The sequence below is a fragment of the Vanacampus margaritifer genome, chromosome 13 (assembly GCF_051991255.1).
Source record: "Vanacampus margaritifer isolate UIUO_Vmar chromosome 13, RoL_Vmar_1.0, whole genome shotgun sequence".
NCBI classification, from domain to species: domain Eukaryota; kingdom Metazoa; phylum Chordata; class Actinopteri; order Syngnathiformes; family Syngnathidae; genus Vanacampus; species Vanacampus margaritifer.
This window is the reverse complement of record NC_135444.1, coordinates 1,999,612-2,018,675: the sequence shown is the minus strand read 5'-3', so window position 1 is coordinate 2,018,675 and position 19,064 is coordinate 1,999,612. Positions and strand designations below refer to the sequence as shown.

General features: G+C 39.8%; 1 long non-coding RNA gene across 1 annotated transcript; it reads right to left on the bottom strand.

Moving 5' to 3' along the window:
* Window positions 1-1,142: 1,142 nt before the first annotated feature.
* On the bottom strand, window positions 1,143-5,148 carry LOC144062896 (uncharacterized). The gene is made up of 3 exons (XR_013296474.1): window positions 4,656-5,148; window positions 4,403-4,582; window positions 1,143-2,114 (listed from the first exon to the last, which is right to left on the bottom strand). It is a non-coding gene; the product is annotated as an uncharacterized LOC144062896 (long non-coding RNA).
* Between the last annotated feature and the right edge of the window lie 13,916 nt (window positions 5,149-19,064).

Sequence of the window (19,064 nt, the reverse complement as noted above, 5' to 3'; positions counted from 1 at the left end):
CGCTGCACACGAAGACATGTACACAGTATGCACACATGCACACAATATACAAAGATGTGTCAGCACAAGCGGAGTCCATAAAAAAAGTCAGAGTCGGACAAAAAAAAAACACGCAGGAAGACAGTGTCGCAATTTGGCACATAAGATCTTTGTTTTGTTAACAGTTTTTGTTACCCCGATGTTGCTCCTTCCCGAATTAGGATGTCAAACATCCAATTATCTTACGTCATTTAAGATTGTTCCATAAGAATATCCGTTGGTTTGAGGTATGTTAAAAGTGGTTTTGTCCTGATAATATTGTCCAAAATAGGTTTCAAACTCATTACATGATATGTTTGACATTTGAACATAGGTTTCACGTTCTCACCAGGTCATTATAGTTAATGGAAACTAGTGAAATAACAAAACAAAAAAACAAAACAAAAAACATTCGTTAGCGAAATAAAATAAAAATGACAGTGCTCTTAAAATTGATGAAAAAAATGATTTTACATTTATAATAACAAACTAAAATTAACTATAATTATAGTGAAATGTCCTTTGTTTTCGTCTTTTCTCAATGTATTTCATTTGGGATTCATTTTGAATATTTTGTTTTCAGTATTATTATGTACAATTGTACGGTATACAGAAGAAGGAAGGTCGAAGAGTTGTTTGAGAATTGCAGTACTTCACGTTATCCACTTTATTCTTGAGGGCTCTCATGGTGAAACGATTGCTATTTGTTTCAACGGGTGTCGTGTCACGGACCGGTTTTCTTGTGAATGTTTTAATTTGTATTTATTCATTTTCAAAACGATTCTAAGCCCCCGTTACATTTAAATAATGATTTGCACAACTTGGGAACTTTTTACGCCGTCGCCATTTGTACGAACAAGCAAGAAAAAAAGAGGTAGAGGGAATGATATAGTGAAGAGTGTGAATTTCCAGGATCAGGATCGCAGAGGAATTTGTCTGAAAATCTTTACTTGAAATGTCACATCAACCACCTATACTGAGTCGTTTCATTTTGTACACAAAGAGCACATCGAACCTGCTTGCTTTGCAACAATTATCGCGGCAGAAGATTCGCCGGGTGTCAACATCAACATCACACTGTAACAAATTTCTGTAAAATCTACAGTAAAAAATTACAGCATTTTCTTGTTTTTATTTTAATTTACAGTATTTAACTATATACAGCAATGCATTATGGGTAAAACAAGTACAGTAATTTGCTTTATAATAATAATAGTTTTGTCCACTTTAAACGGACCAGAGTTCGTTTCCCAGGTTGATCTGGACCTTTTGTGCAGGTCTGAATACACACAAACAAATCCTGGTGCGGACCAAACAAGCGGACCGAGACTCACTTTTTGAGGTGGTCTCGGTCCGCTTCCAAACGCACTCGGTGCTGTTCGCTTCGCAGTCTGAATACGAACCACGGCTGATCCGCTCCAACTACAGGACATATGCGCCTTTTTGGGCTTAACAAGCCACCGTAGCCAAGCATCACGGGTGGGAAATATTGTCTCGTAGTGAATATTGTGCTAAATTCATTCATAATCATCCGTATTCTGTTTATCCACGGTGTTGTCAGCATGTTGTGGTGGGCACTGCTCCTACGGTTACTGCACACAATTGACAATGTGTTCCAAAATTAGAAAAAGCGTGGCGGAACCTCTGTAGAATGAGTGGACCAAACAGTGCAGGTGTGAATACACTCTTATGTTTTGACATGTATTTATGTGGATTACAGGTAAATGCTGTAAAGATTGTCGGGTTTTGGCGGGTATCGCAATAGGAGAGGAAGCAAATAGCGCACCCTGTGTCATCGGAGCAAGGACAAGAATTCAGGGAGTTGGTGAGTAATATTTTAGCATGAGGGCAGTCTGCATTGTCTTCACATCGTATTTCTCAGATAAACAGGTAACATTGCAGCGAACATTCATTTGTGCATTCGGCTGCAGAACAAGGGTTGATTTTACAACAAGGGCGGCACGTGGTTGACTGGTTAGCACGTCCGCCTCCCATTGCAGAGGATGTGAGATTGAGTCCGGGCTTCGGCCTTCCGGAGTGGAGTTTGAAATGTTCTCCTCGTGCCTTCATGGGTTTTCTCTGGGTGCTCCAGTCTCCTGCCACATTCCAAAGACATGCATGGCAGGTTAATTGAGCGCTCTGAATTGTCCCTAGATGATGGTTGATCCTCTCTGTGTGCCCTGCGATTGACTGGCAACCAGTTCAGTGGGAACCCCACCTACTGCCCGAAGCCAGCTGGGATAGGCTCCAGCACCCCATCAATCCTTTTGAGGAGAAAGCGGTTAAGAAAATGAATGGATCGATTTTACAACAACATACTGTATTATTAATTTACAGAAATTTATTGGTTATTTAGTTGCCAGTACATTCCTGTAAATTAGAATACAAAAAAACTGTTGTAATCTAGATTGCAGTGAATTGCTGTTTTCTAAAAAAAAAACAAAAAAAACCCCAAAGCAAATCCACTTAGTAACTGTAATTTAAATACAGTAAATACTTGTAAAAAAAAATAAGTAATATACTGCAATAGATTTTAACAGTAATTAAATGACATTTTACAAGAATCAGTCAATTTGTTACAGTGCAGGTATGATTCTTATGTGTAAAATATGGGAGGAGACACAACACTTAAGTTTGAAACCTTTTAGAACGGTCGCAGCAATATATTGTTTGTATTAAGGACAGCAAGCGTTTGCCATTAAGTTGTCGTGAGCACCTTTGGCGAGATTTGCAGCGATTGACGGTGAAGTTATCACAAGATCGCATAAATTTTGTTTAAGATTGATTGCAATTTATAACATTTAGTGATGTGAAGCTTGTTTTCATCAAGCGTTAGACTGCCCCGGCTGGTAACGTAGTTAACATGCAGTGGGAACGAGTGGGTTTGGCTGGTTGTTACGTCAGCTGAAAGCAAAAAAAAAAAAAAAAAACGGTGTCCAAACTCTTTTAACAAAACGCGACCAACTTTAGTCTTGTGTAGGTACTGATTCGCCTCACAGCTTTTGAGATTGCTCATTGGCTAGTTTGGAAAGTAAACATGCGATTGTACATTGTCGATGACCTATTTATTATTATTATTTTTAATCTCATTCCATTACCCTCCTACATTAGCAAGAAGCTAAAGCTGCAACAACCTGCATTCCCACATTGCACATAATTCACGCAAAGGCTCAGGCTCACAGGGTGTAGGAATAAGGTGGATAAAGTGATATTGATTATTTTGTTTTTTTCCTGGTATTGCTTCGGATACGTATGAAACAGTTGAATAATATGTTAAGATTTGAAAATGTATCCTGTGTTCATTCAAAACCCTCGAGCCACTGATCCTCGTCATTGCCGTGTCGTAGTTCCGTCTTGGAGCGGGCGAGACGATTGCCGGTGTTTTCCCAGATTGGATGCCGACGATGTCTGCTGCTGTGTCAGCTGCTTGCAAGCATTACGAGCAATACATGCCCACAATCGTACACACACGCACACACACGCACACACTCTGTACCATCTGTGCATGTGCGCGTGTCAGTGACAGAATAATGCATTTCACACACGCACACGCACACACACTCACACACGCACACACACACACACACACACAATCTGTACCATCTGTGCATGTACGCGTGTCAGTGACAGAATAATGCATTTCATGCACATTTATTTCAAACTCGTCAAGCCTTCTCACGGTACATGAATAAAAAAATACACATAAAAGAAGTCAGGATGAACTCTCAAAAGTGAAAAAAGGGGGAAATGTGGAGTTTGCAGAAAATCACAGGAAGTGTTTGGACAAATGTATTGGGACACCTATAATAGTAAAAATGTGGAGTTCAGACCAAAGTATTTGGACACCAACAAAGATGGACAAATTGTGGTGTTCAGACAAAAGTATTGGAATGTGAAAAGCAAAGAAAATGTGAGAATCCGGACAACAATATTGGGACACATGTGAAAGTAAGTAGGACTTAAGACAAAAAGTACAAAAGTATTGGAACACCCAAAAACTGAAAAAGTGTAGGAAAATAAATTTACGTTTGGAAAAAAGTATTGTTTGCAATCTTCATGAGAGATGAAACATAAACAAAGGACAACAATAATATGGTTGCAAAAGTGTGCACACCCTCTCATTACAGGGATGTGTTCCAAATTAAGCAGTGACATTGAAAGTCATGTTAAATGTGAGCTAGTGCACACCTGACACTTTCCAGTTGTAAGAGAGCGTGCACACTTGTGCAGCCACATTATTTTACTAGTTTATTTTCACTTCTCTTCACTTTCTCTCTCTCTTGTATAGGCCGCATTAGTCACATTTCTTTTGTATCACAAAATATTGTTATTCAGATTTTTTATATACAGAGTGAGTGTTGTGAATGGCTGTTGCGGTTTTCACCTTCTTGTTTGAATGATGTCACAGCAGCAAAAGAACCTCCAATGTGTTTTTTGTTTTGAATGCTGGAGCTCCACTGATGATGTCACACACACTGCGCCCTGTTCTTCATCCTCCTCATCTTCCTCACCGTCATTCCCACCAGTGGGACTCAGCGAATGGAGGCCATGTGTTCACGTATACCTTTGACGGACAGGCCGAGTTGCACATGTTAAATCATTAAGCGTGTTTTCCCGGTTGCTCGGGGTGACCGCACCTTAACACACGCTGGAATTTGACACGCTTGCTCCAGCTAGGTAAGCCCGCCGCCATTACCCAAAATGGAGGAGGGAGGACGAGTGTTGGACGGGTCTGAAGAGAGACGTCACCTTGGAACAAAAACAGTCATAAAATATGACTTTCTAAAGTGGCAGATTTGCGAGACTTTCTAAAGTGGCAGATTTGCGAGACTTTCTAAAGTGGCAGATTTGTGAGAAAAAAACTCAGAAACAAGAAATACACATAGCGTAGCTATAGTCTCATGTGAAGATTTGTTGGTGGTTAATGGGACACTGTTTATAAAATTTATAATAACAAACTAAAACTAACTATAATTATAGTGAAATGTCATGCCACTTAAGAAAGTCGCAAATTTACTAACTTTTTTCTTGCAAATGTGCCAATTCATAAAGTGGCAAATTTGCCACTTTATAAACTAGCCAATTTGCCTCTTTAGAAAGTTGCAACTTTCCGAGTTTTTTTCTTGCAAATTTGCCATTTAATTTGCGATTTTTTTCTCAGAATATCGCCTCCATGCTCTAAAAAAAAAAAAAATATATATATATATATATATATATATATATATATATATATATATATATATATATATATATATATATATATATATATATATATTTAGACGTGCCCTAATATGCCGTCGTACTTAGTCACCCTAGTCATAATGTATTTTGGGGATTTTTTTTTCACTATGCACATGTTATTTTTGTTACTTTAAAAGAGACTTATCAACATCCATGAAATTCGAGTGTATACAATAGACACACAAATGGCAGTCACTGAATGCACACTGCGGTCACATACGCACGCACACACGGCGGTCGATGCATCGGGGTTCCCCCAATCTCTCCGGCGGCCTTCTGATGACTTCCATATGTCTGGCAGCCATACCGTCACTGACGCCTCTTTTCTCTGACGTTCCCCTCATCAGGAATCTGCACACATTTTTCACCTTCTTCCGTTTCCCACTTTCTCCTCTCGCCTTCTTCATCTCATCTCAACGCTTTATTTTCTTGAATTTGGAAATTGCAGATGAATGTGCACACACACACACACACACACACACACAAACACCCACACACGCACGCACACACACACACACACATACAAACGTATTTTGTTAAAGAAAAAAAAAAAGAAACATCACTGACGTCTTGTGTGAAAACATGGAGTCATGTTGTTGAGCTCATATTTTTTGCTATTGCTGCACCCATGCATCATCTACACACGCATACACACATACACACGCACGCGCTCCATGTATTTAGACAATAGTTCAAAAAGAACATTCATACTCCTTGACATTCAACACTAATATATATATATATATATATTTTTTTTTACCTCCACTAGGGAGCTTATCTTCATTGGCATAAAAGATAATAATGAAAATATTTGGAAATGTGTGTTTCATAATGTCATTCTTTGTGTTTTTTGCAGGTTTGTTCCAGTTGTATCGTGGACATATGCGTTGAGGCCATGAAGTTCAGTCAACGTCGGACCTTGAGGGTTTTGTGATGACTCATCAAATTTTGCTGCCATGCTGCGGCCACATAACCTGTCAATAGCCAGATTGATCATTGTGATCAATATCAATCTGGGGCCGCTTTAATGTGATCTTCTCGGGAAAGGCGGGACAATATGTCAGGCTGATTAGGCAATGCGCAACTTGTGCACGTCTACCAAACTTTCAACAAGGAAACTGTGAGTAATTCTTCAAAAACAGAATTAATTGCAGCGTCCATGCATTTGTACATGTTAGGTTTATTTTAGTGCTGTCAAAGTTAAAGCGTTAACTCATTGATTAATCACAACAATTATCGCATCAATCATGTATTAACGCAGATTAATCACACTATTAATTTTGACCGCAGATGATCCTTTAGCTTGACAGCGGATGGTTATGTTTAAGGTAGCACAAGTAGCACATGTTTGCGTATGACATTCAGAATATTTATTCTAGCTTAGTCCAAATATTGGGGTATTTTTTTTCATTTTAAATTATGCAAGTAATTAATTGATTAGAAAAAAAAGAGCGTGCAGTGGCATCCTCATAACATTAAATACAGAAAGCATTAACACATTATAGGTGCTCTTCAAATTTGGCAGGCAAAAAATGTTGCTGGAAGCCTTTTTAATTAAGTAATTAATCATGATTAATCAAAATTCTAAAATGTGATTAATCTGATTAAAAAAATGAATTGCTTGACAGCTCTAGTTTATTTGTTTCCCACGGCTTTGGCGCTTCTTGTTTTCATCACAGCCGCATATCCAGCCCCCAAACACAATACCGCTTTGTGTTTGTGATTGGTCCTTACAAAAAGTGTTCGGATTGGTGAAAATCTGCAATCTGCAAAATAGAGATAGATTCAGCTTGCAGCGCAAGTTTAGCGGCCATATGCAAAGACAAAAATTTGAATTGTCTCAATGTAGTGTTTCTGACTTGCTAGAAAGCCAACAAAATCTCTTGCAGGATTATATTTTTCTTGAGAGGCGAGAGGGTGATTTCTACAAAAAAAAAAAATTGCTTTTCAAGGAAGCAATGTTTTTTTTTTGTCTTTAAGAATATTGAGGAGAATAAATGGTAAATGGACTGCTTTGTATATAGTGCTTTATCTACACAGTAAGGTGTAAGCAAAGCGCTTTACAAAGCCTCACATTCACCCATTCATAGACCGCTGCCATGTCCACTGGGAGCAAATCGGGGTTCAGTGTCTTACTCAAGGACACTTCGATATGGTCACAAGGGCTGAGGATCGAAAGCACAACATCACGTTTGGGAGACGACCCCTCTACCATGGAGCCCAAAAAATTCTGAATTAAAAAAAAAAGTATGACTGATTAATTTTGAGTAAGTATTTTTGCATTAAATTACTTCTGAAAGAAGTAACAAGAGTTCACCCCCACACAAAAATTTTGTGAGTAGCAGTGTGCAGTGTTAATTTGTATAGACATATAAAACACAAACAAACGATAAAACACGGTAATGCCACACAAACACATTACACACACACATACACACTGACCCAATCTCCAACACACAAGCATGCACACGCGCACAGATGTGTAATGTGTATCTTGTGGAACTGCGTTAGCTTTTCCACTAAAACAATATCACCAAAGTCAGCACTCATGATGGGAAAAAAAATAAGAATCACAATCACAATATTAGGACGACTAATGCGAATATTTCAGCCGTCCGGGAATTGTCATGAAGCAGGAATGCGGGCCTGCTCCTCACAACCGGCGTGATCGACAACAACAATACGGGAATTCAAAGACAGCAAACATTCCACAAACGGGACACACACACACAGACACACATACTCACTTCACATTCACACGCAGACACACAACACAACATTCTGAATGCTCAGACACACAGACACGCATACACTCAAACATACTCACTCACTCACTCACTCACTCACTCATTTGTCTCTAAAATCATCTGTAAAGGACAACTGTTTTATTTGCTAAATTTCTGTCAATGTTGGAACTCTTATTTTCTAACTTCCTTTTTGAGTGGAAGTTTATTTTGAAGGAATGCGGAAAGGGAGAATGACGTAGGAGACGCCTAAGGCTTCGTCCACACTGCAGGCAAATGCGACCCAAATCAGATTTGTTTGCCCAAATGCGACCTGTATCTCATCTGACTTTTTTATGTCAGTCTTGTAGCGATTATTTGGGTTGCCGTAATGGCTTATGAGAAAGTTAGACAGTACTGAGGGGAGTTGTAATTTCCTCAGCAACCTCGGGGGCACCATGTTGACTTTGTTTGTAGGAGCAAAATAAACGATAAAAATGCTATTATCAAGTATTCATAATCTGAAGTTGCTACTTTAGTTAATCATGGAGTTCTTTGCTTTCATAAGAGAATTACTAGTCCACTCAGTAAGCACAAATGATTTGGCAGGAATTGAATTTCTAGACAACAAATTTATTTAGTAAACACACATATATAAGTCACAGACTAACCTATTAATGAAACGGAATTAAAAATATGTGAATCAAAGATAAAAAGAAAACTTACAACCTAACTAACTAAGATAAAGCAGGTAGATGAAAAGGGTAGATGGGGGGATAAAGATGGAAGCGTTTGACTTGTCAATTCTTTTATTTTTGTATAAAAGCGTTGCACCAGTAGTATGTGATCATCAGATTGCAATGGAGCGCAACTCACGGACTTGTTCAGTCGCACGGGAGAGAGAGAGACTCGAGCGTCGATCCTCTGGCTGCTGGTCAGGTGCGCGCGCGACGTGGAGGCACGTCGGGTCCTTGTGTGAGCGCTGCGGGGGCGCCTCGGACTCACGGCTGGAACAGACACGCGCGTTTTGGGAATGCGCAGTGTGTTTGCGAGTCCTTGCATGATGCACGCTTTTGGATGCGCATTGTGGCTCAAAGGAAGAAGCCGTGTGGTCACCCACAGTGACCACGTTTCTCGTGATGATCAGGAAAAATTCTTGGAGCCAGACGTGAGGTGGAGAGAGGGTGGAGAGAGGGTGGAGGAGTTGCAGGAACGGGAGAGTCCTTGAGCAGTTCATAGAGCGAAGGAGAGTTCAGGAAAAGAGTTCCAGGAAAAGAGCCTGAGGAATAGAGCAGGAAAAAAAGCTAGAAGCTCCTTTACAGAGGGGCGGCGCCGTAGCCACGGGAGGAGGCCGGAGTCACGCCCCTTCCGTGCGCATGAAGTAGACTTGGTCGACTGAGTATTTGATAATTTTTGGAACAGAATTGACAAGCCAGATGCTTCATTTATCATTATGAACACATTTCAAACATTACCGCGATCATAAAGTTATTGAACCCGCTAAACTTACTAATTAGCTAAACTTAGGTGGCTACAGAAATTACACACATCATTTATTTGAGATAGACATACAGGTTGTGTACAAAGATAAACAACAGGAGTTATTTGATGTCAGTCAAGTACATAGAGTCCGTGTATGTCCCGAATTATGTAGACTTCAGATTAATTAGGAGCGGCAGGATTCTTGAGGATAACCGATAGTGACCGCTGGAGGGCACTGTTGTACCATGCAACTTCCAAGGGGCATTGTTTCCCAAAAAAAAAACACATGGCTAATTCCTGTGGATAGGCCAGACAATAAAAGATGGTCTGGGGACTGCTTATCAGACAGGATTTCAGGTCTGTCGGAGCTGTGGTATGCGTTTCCTGGGGGTTATAAAATGAAGTCCAGTCCCTGCTGGAGGGAAACTCAAAGAGTCCTTTTGAACTGAAAACACAGAGTTAAGACACGCACACACATTCCCCAGGGGGAAATGTTTAAAAAGGCACATCAAATTGAGGGTGACGGGCAATATTCGTTACAGTCTGAACGGCTCAATTCCGATTTTTTCATATCCGACCTGGGTCACTTTCAAATTTGATCCTAGATTGGATACGTATCTGAATTTTTGCAGTGCGACCGCAGTCTGAATGGCCAGGTCGCATATATCCGACCTCAACGTAATCACAAGTCCAATATGCGCTCCACGGCGTCCGCATGGGCGGGGGCATTAAAACTTGATTTACGCTTGACTCATCCGCGAGGTCCGCACGGGAGACGTACGTGATTCGGCAAAGTTGTTTCGAGTAACAGTTGTGGCTTTATATTTGACTTTAATTTAATCCCACTTAAAACATGATGCATAAAGTTGACATTTGTGGTAGTAATTTAGCCACACTGAGGACTCATTTATTACGCACGGCAATGACGTGACGTCATCGTTAAGAGAGGAATAAAAAAGGAAAGGTCCCTGTGAGATGAGGAGCTCGAACAAACTCGCCTCATTTTCACAAAATATTATTTTTATTTCCTCCCGCATCACTCCTCTGTAGATATGAGATGGTAAAAATATGAGCCCTGACGACGGGTTTATAAAAGTCTGTGGCCCTGACACACTGGACCATACGTTTTGTGTCAGTAAAATGATTAGTAATGAGTACTGTACTCGTAACGGGGCTCGATGGCGGCAAAATTAAAGCATACGCCTCAGTCCATTCACTTTTCAGTGTGTACTTTTCTGACTTTTGACAACATCATACTTCATCATGTTTGTCGTGAGAATACGTGTACCCCAAAAAACTAAACAAAAGTTTGCAAGCTTACCGGACCCCGGCTCTGTCAAAGGACCCCGGCTCAAGCATAGCTGCCCTCGCGCGCTCCTATTCATAAATCGTCTATCGTAAAACTGAATATATTTCCCCCCCTAGTACATATTCTTGGAGGTCCGGATGAAAGGGTCTCGGGGCCCGGATCTGGACCGTGGTCCGCTATTTGGTGACCCCTGGTATAGAGGAAATGTAAACATGTCTGATTGACGGCGTCATGTTTGTTTTATTTTCCAGCTCTTATGCTGTAAGAGGTTTGTGTATGAGACAAACGAAAGGAGAATTAAAAGGAAACTTCAGACCACCAGCAAAGATTCATTATTTCAACCGACGCTACATCATCTTTCCCTCTAACATTGTATTACACGGTGCCTGTTCCCAACATTTAGGACGGCTAACAGCGTTAGCGCGCTCACAGTGCTAGCAGCTGCAGCTGGAGTCATCTGATGACTTTTCAAAGGCAGTTTGACCGACGTGAAGACTGCACACTTCATGCTGATTGCCGGACACAGTTGCCGTTCCTAGTGATCACTTTAACAAACTGGGCTAACTCAATTGTGCAGTTGACGGTCGGCAAAATCACAACTGTGGTTCTGACGTCACTTTGTCTCACAGACCAAAACTACTCAACTCGAAATTTCATTTCATACAAAGTGCTGTACATGGAGTAAAAATCATTCATGGAATAAAGATAGGTAAAACAAAAATAACACCAAATAAATAGGCTGTCATAAGTGGGTAAGTAAATAAGTTAATAAAATAAATAAAACAAGTAGGTAAGTAAATAAAATAATTAACGATAAATTAATCATACAAAATACAGCAGGCACCATAAAACAGTTAAACAATGAGTCAAACACGAAAGAACAAAGATGTGTTTTAAGAGAGTTTTTAAAAGTAAATAGAGAGGGAGGTTGCCTAATATTTAACGGAAGGTCATTCCAAAATCTATGGGCAAAGATTTGTCAAAATTCTCACTCATGTTTCAAGAAAGGAAAATAATGTGCTGCTATTTGCACAATTTAAAATCAAGTAAAAAAAAAAAAAGTTGATTATCTAGAAATGAAAGTTGGTCAATCATTGTTACGGCCAATTCACACTGACTGTGAAATGGACGCGGTGCGTTTTCCGTACGGCTGCCGCAAAGAATAGAAAGCATTAGAGTCTGCGTGTCAATTCACACCAGCTGCAGTGCGGTGCGTATGCGGTGCGTATGCGGTGCGTATGCGGTGCGTATGCGGTGCGTATGCGGTGCGTATGCGGTGCGGAAGGGATGCGGTGCTGCGGAAGGTTTCCGCAAGCTTTCTATTTTTTCCAGACCCCGCATGCAGATTTTAATGAAGCTGAAAAAATTACACGAGACGGACAGAAAGTCGAGCGTCGGCATTAAGGTAGATCTTATATTTCAAAATAAAACTGTTTGCGAATACATTTTTTGGGGGAAGGAAGCTAGCTAACTACAAAGCATGACTTGAGTCGGACATTTAAGACAAAAAATGAGCTCAGAATAAATTAAACATGACATAACAACACTATTTAAACACAAAACATACTTACCCATGGTAGAAGTCTCAGAAATAATGTCCAAAAGCATATAGATGTGACAACAGGCAAGTGTGGCTATAAATGGCTGTTATCGCGTGAACTCAACTCTCCAGCGTGAACCCCCTTGATCTTGTGGTCTGGCGGGTGCAGATTTTCGGACACGGACAGCTCACGCAACGCACACTGTGCGGATGCCGTACGGAAAACGCACTACGTCGGTTCTGCAGTCAGTGTGAATTAGGCGTAAATTGGAAATATATTTTTAATGTCTTCTGTAGCCTATTCATAATTATTGTTTAACCAAGCAAAAATATATAAATTTTTATCCAAATTATTTGATAGAATTTTCCGTAGGTTATTTGAATACCAAATTATTCGATAGCTGAAGCACTAGATCTGATTGCAACTAGCAGTGCCATACTAGTTCATACATAGCATAGATGGATAATGAAAGAGATGACCAGACACCTGACACTCGAGGAGGACTGGCCATCGGGAAGTTCATGAGTTTCCCAAATGCTCAGTCCATTTTGTGGCCAGTGGCCATTCACCCAAGTCGATAAATATTAATCGGCACATGTCGACATGCCGCTGTGCGCTTTCCCTTCCCACGGCAACAAATTGCGCATAGAAAAGGCTGAACGTAAATGGCACTGAACTATATCTATTGATGATCATTTTCTCTTTCAATTCGTATTTTCATATCTTGTAATGTGTTTATACAGTATGTTCAATAAATCAATCACGTATTGTGATGCCATCAGGACATGAAAAGCCTACCTAACCTTCGTGTGCATGGCGTACGATTCTTGTAAAAGAATGTCAGATGAGGAGAAGGCGGTGCAAACGTGTCCACTTGGAGAGCGTGGGAGTGTGTTCACGGGAAAACAAGCGAGTTGTGACAGGTGCACAGCTACTGAGCTGCTACCGAGCTAGCGGCTCAGCCCAGCTGGACCGAGCCAGGCCGGGCCCCAGACGCACAAACAAGAGACGGCTCTGTCTGCATTTGATCCTCTGCCGGTCACAGTGACCCCGGCGCCTCCTCAAGTAGGATAACAGAGACCCCGGCGGAGGCAGCAGCACAAAGTCAAACATTCACATCACATCTACACAGTGGTGCCTAAAGTGTTTTTTTTATATGAAACTATGAAACTATACTTAATAAAAACATACAGTCATGATGTCATTAATTAATTAGAATGTAAGGAATGTGACATTTTTTGCCACGTTTTTTTTCTTCAGTGGACATTGTGCTGCAGACATACCTTCATACATGAAACAGATAGTTACAAGAATACATGCCTGTGAGTATTGTAATACTGTTCGTAAGGGTGCAACTAAAGATTTTTTTTAACAATCAATTAATCTGTCCATAATTTCGGTATTCATTCAGCGAATATGGGGACAAAAAGAAAAAAAAGCATATGATCCTAAATTGTCGGCGTATAAAAATTCACAAACAAATTGATCATGATTTGTCAAGGTTGATGTGTTGTGGTTGAGGAACCAAACGCAGGGAATGCAAAGGCGAAGACCCAAAAAAAGGTTTCTTTTTATCAAACAAAATCAAGGAGGTTAGCAAAGCAGGACTCGAAAAGGAACAAAACAACAGAAGTCCAGATCCAAGTGTGGTGAGACGTGGGGGAACAATAAGGCAAGAAACTGAGACGTTCACTGACAACAACCGCGACAAACGATCAATGGACCAACAAGAACGGAACAAAAGACAGGAGATTAAGGCCCCGTTCACACGGAAGCAAAGCCAACTTCGTTCCCTCAAAAGAATCTACACAGAAACATTTCAAGACATGCGAGTATCTAAAAGAAGACGCTGAGGACGTTTACAGCTGTAATATATATGCCAAGTCTGGAAGGCATGGCGCTTTAGCGCAGCCACAGGGAGTTAATTTAGTGGAAAACGTGGAAGAAGAATCAGCAAAGAAGACAAACTACTAATTTGAATAGCCGTTAGGCGAAGTCTTTTGAAGCTGCAAGGGTGCCATATTACTCCTCCCAAGAAACATTTCTTGGTATACGATTTTATACATTTACAATATATATATATATATATATATATATATATATATATATATATATATACACACACACACACACACACACACACACACACTAGCCTAGGAGTAGCCTGTACATGTCTAATCTGTAACTATACGTATCATTTATACAGTAGTCTGCTTGCGAGATGGGAGGAGTAAGATGGCCGCCCTGTCGCTTTAACAGCTTGCAGCGGCGTGTATGGGTACCAGCGTGTATGGGTTGTTGGCTATTCAGTAGTATATACAGATCAGTGAGACGAACACAGGAGAAGTGACAATGACGGGCGATTCCAGTACAACAAAATATTTTGCTGTAAAAACTAAGGAGGTTGCGCAAAATGACTACTACACGGCTATCCCTATTGTTGACAGACTGGCGGTTAGTGCGCAGTCTTGAAAGAATTGGAGTATACGTCATCAAACTGGAGGAGTATCCCGCATATGGTGTCCACATTGGAACGTACTGGGCACATTTTGAAATCTTTCCACTCTGGAAACTTTCAAAAGTGATCGGTTTCAAGCTCCCAAACTGTGGCGCCGTGTGGATTAACTGCCCAAATTGTAAAAAAAAACTTGTGTACATTGGATCGGGCTTTTGTGTGGACGGGGCCTAAATACACCAACACTAATTGACATGACGGGACACCTGGGCAAGACACTGGTGGCAGAGGGCACTGATTGGTTGACACACGAGGAAGGTAAGGCAAACACAGGTAGATCACATAAAGCTTGATGAGACAAGAGATGGACACAGGCACAACATAATAAAGCACAGACAAAGGACGCAGGGCAAAAAAATATATATATATATTGTCTCACCTCGGGTTTTCTAAAATAAAATATGTAAATGACCCTTGTTTTTGCATTTTTGTATTGCAGAATTGCGTTGTTTTATTGTACTATTATAAAATAGTTAACACTTTTATTTTGAAGGATACAGGAAACGGTCTCATAAACCGGTAAGAACTGACGTAAGTAACTGACGTACTTAGTAGCGCCGTCTTCCAAGTGCAGAGAAGATGTGTGCGCGCCACCGGAAATCAGAGAAAACTGAAGTTTATAACTAATTCAGTGAACGATTCTTTAGCACCCGGTTGAGAAGGGAACGAGGTTCGTATTGGAGCAATGTTTCATTGTTTAACTAATGTTGCTATATTTCATGTTCATTGTGTAATTTACTGTATAGTAAAACATTACCGTTTTCGTCCACTGGAGTGTGCTAACGCTCCTTGGTAAATATTTAGCAATGCCATTGCTCAAGATTCAGTTTTATTGACTAAGAATCTGTATTTCTGTATGGTTTATTTTTGTTTTAAGGTATTTATAAAGGCAACAGGCAATGTTAAAATGTTTATTTACAACATAAATTTTACTCAAGAAATTGTCAAGGCTATAAAAGATAATAATTTAAGGCAATGTGTCCTCCTTTGAGATGACAGACCATTTTATTACGTCCTGTTGGGGCGTTCGGGGTTTTTATAAATTCATGAAAATGTCCGCTTGGCATTGTGTGACTAATAGGAGGTGAAATACACTGTGTAACTGCGACTGCTACCACAATTTTAAGTGGCCTCTTTTTTGGGAAACGGGAATATGGTCACCCTAGTATATGGCTTAAATACTGTAAAAGGATACACAAAACATACCGTTTAAGTTATTAATGGCAATTTTTGTTTATTTGTATTGTAGCTCTTACAGTGTGTTCACACAAAGGAAGGTTTAATGAAAGTTGTGAACCATCAGTTGGAGAGACCACCTTTATTTCAACCGAGAATGCTACAAAATGTTATAGAGCATATATATTTTATTTATTTCACATTATTACATTACATTATTTACATATGTTATATTATACCACATATATATTTTATATAATAATATTTTTTTAATGACTTCTAGTCCAAATAAATATGAGATCATGACCTGGCACCAATCATGGTGCAGTCACACTATGATTATGGCTGTTCCTCCTGGTACTCTGATATCCCCAAAATACTTAAAAATATGTTTCAGATTGCTCAGAACAAACCTACGAACCCACCCAATTCCTACACACACGAACCCATCCCCTCCCTAAACAGTTTGACAGTCTTAAGCAGCTTAGAGTAGAGGAACGAGTGACCCAAATTAAACTATGTATGGTCTATAGGATTTTGAATAATGCGGTCCCGGTGTATTTGATTAATTATTTTTTCTAAAATAAGTGATGTTCATGACTATGCCACCAGGGGGAGAGCCTCAAACATCATCCCTGACAAATTAAAAAAATATATAGGTCAAAACACTTTCAGGTACACATCTGTGTGGAGGCACACCCACACATTTCCCCTATGGACATTATGTACATACATTCATGAACATGCTGGCACATGGACACACACACACATATACACAATCACGCACTCTAGGGACCACAATGAAAATAAGCCTATGGCTTTTTTGTGTTTTTATCCCTTTGGCAGCAAATGTGTCGTTGTATGTTTGTAAACATGCTTTGTTTGTTGTCAATACATATTTCAATCAATCAATTAACGACTGTAATGTATATGCTAAGTCTGGAGTGGCGCTGTAGCGCAGCCACAGGGAGATAACGGTACACGCAGAAGAATCAGATGAACACTTTTTTTTCTTTTTTTTACTTTATTGCAATTTACAGAACAAACATGGCTTTGCATGTATTGAAACAACATGAAGAAGACCGACACAGGAGAAGTGACAATGGTGGGTGATTCAAGTACAACACCGCTTGTTGGATATCGGAATAAAGACGCAAAATATGGCGGTTCACGCGCAGTCACGCAAGAATTGGAGCATATGTGATCAAACTACGACAATGTGTCGTCATCGAGCTGCAACTATTACGTCATCACTGGAGGAGTATCCTGCATATGGTGTCCAGACGGAAGCGTTGAATCGGTGGAGGCTGATGTCTGTGGATCTCACTCTGCTTCATCTATCCTTCCTTCCTTTCCTCAGTCTTTCCTTTGGTCTCTTGAGGTCTCTCTAATTTGTCGGAATTTAGATGTTTCTGGGGTTGGTGAAAGATTCTGGTTGGTAACCCGGGGGGTAGTAGGTGATGTCTGGTCGGTGCTGGATTTCACTTTTCTTTCTTTTCTTTGATCCTTCCTCGGGTCTCTTGACAACTTCACAACTCTAGCGGGATTCTGGAGTATTCGGTTTAGATGAACGGTATGGGATTTTTAATAGGTTTTAGGTGAATTAACACACTCACACGCACGCACATATGCACACACACATACCCGCACACGCACATTCTCACGCAAGTATAACAACAAAAAAGAGAGAGAGAAAGCAATGATGATTACATGTCGAATTGGTAAGACGACTGAATGAACAATACTGACCCCCCCCAAAAAAATAAAAATAAGGAAAGCATATGGGGCGTGTTTTGAAGTCTTTCCACTCTGGAGCCCGGTTTCAAAAGTGATCAGTTTCAAGCTCCAAAACTGCGCTGTCATGTGAACGAGCGGCCTCAACGGTAAGAAACTTGTGAGGATACATTGAAACGGGCTTTTGTGTGGACAGGGCCTCAGTTACTGGTTTGATCCGTAATATGACGTTCAATCGGCAAGAGCGTTGATCGTTGTATTCCAAAGTCAAAGCAGATTTTTGTGTTTTATTTTGATAATCAGCCTGGTTCCGTAAACGACTAAATAAATCTTTAAATATATAAATATTTGCTCTACTGAAAATTTGGAGGATTTGTACAATTTTACGTTAAAGAATTTCTGTAGACAAATAATCAACTTTCACATATTTGTCAATTAATTTGATAATCGATTAGTTGTCGTTTAAGTGATGGATGGTCTGTCTTGCTACTGTTCATGTTGAATTATCCATTGCTATAATGGGTTATAGCACCATCACACGAATGCTACTTTTTTTTTCTTCCCCAAAACATGGCGTTTTGCAAACATTCCATTGTTTGCTAGCATTAAGCTAAACAGACTTTAGGCAGCCAGGTCTGTGTCTGTAAATTTACAACATATTTGTTTTATGCTTTATTTTTGGAGTAAACTTCTCCTGGGTGTGGTATTAAACAGCTTCAAGACTTTTTTGTGTGGAAATTGTTCAATAGCTATCAAACTGTTAAAATTTCTTAAAAGTTTTAGTCGCAAGACAAATTCAAAAATCGGTTAAATGATGGCTTGTATCTCGAAAACTTGTATGTTGGTAAAGTTGTATCTCAAGTCACTTCTGTAAATTGGTTTTCCAACTTTTAGTACCACTAAAGTGATTCCCAAAACATGTTTTTAAACAATTTTCTATTGTCTAGTTTTGCAGATGGCTCCTCACTTGACTGTTCACGCGTGAGCTAAGATAACGACTTGCTTTTTCTTTTCTTCTTATCTTTACCAGTACTTCCATTTACAACAGGTTAATTTTTTTTTTCATTGTTTGGTATAGGAATATGGATTTTATGACAAATTTTTATCGGCCAGTTACTTTTCACCCACTCCTGCCATATCCTTGATTTAAAAACTTTTTTTTAATAATCCCGGTTAAGGTCAAAGGCGAGCTGGGTCCCTGCTGACTGTGTGTGTGCGTGTATATATGTAGCCTGAGAATGTTTTGTACAAAAAATTGCGTGATCAATTTGTAATTATCCTCATCTGGAACTCCTAATTATGATGAAACGTATAATTATAACGTG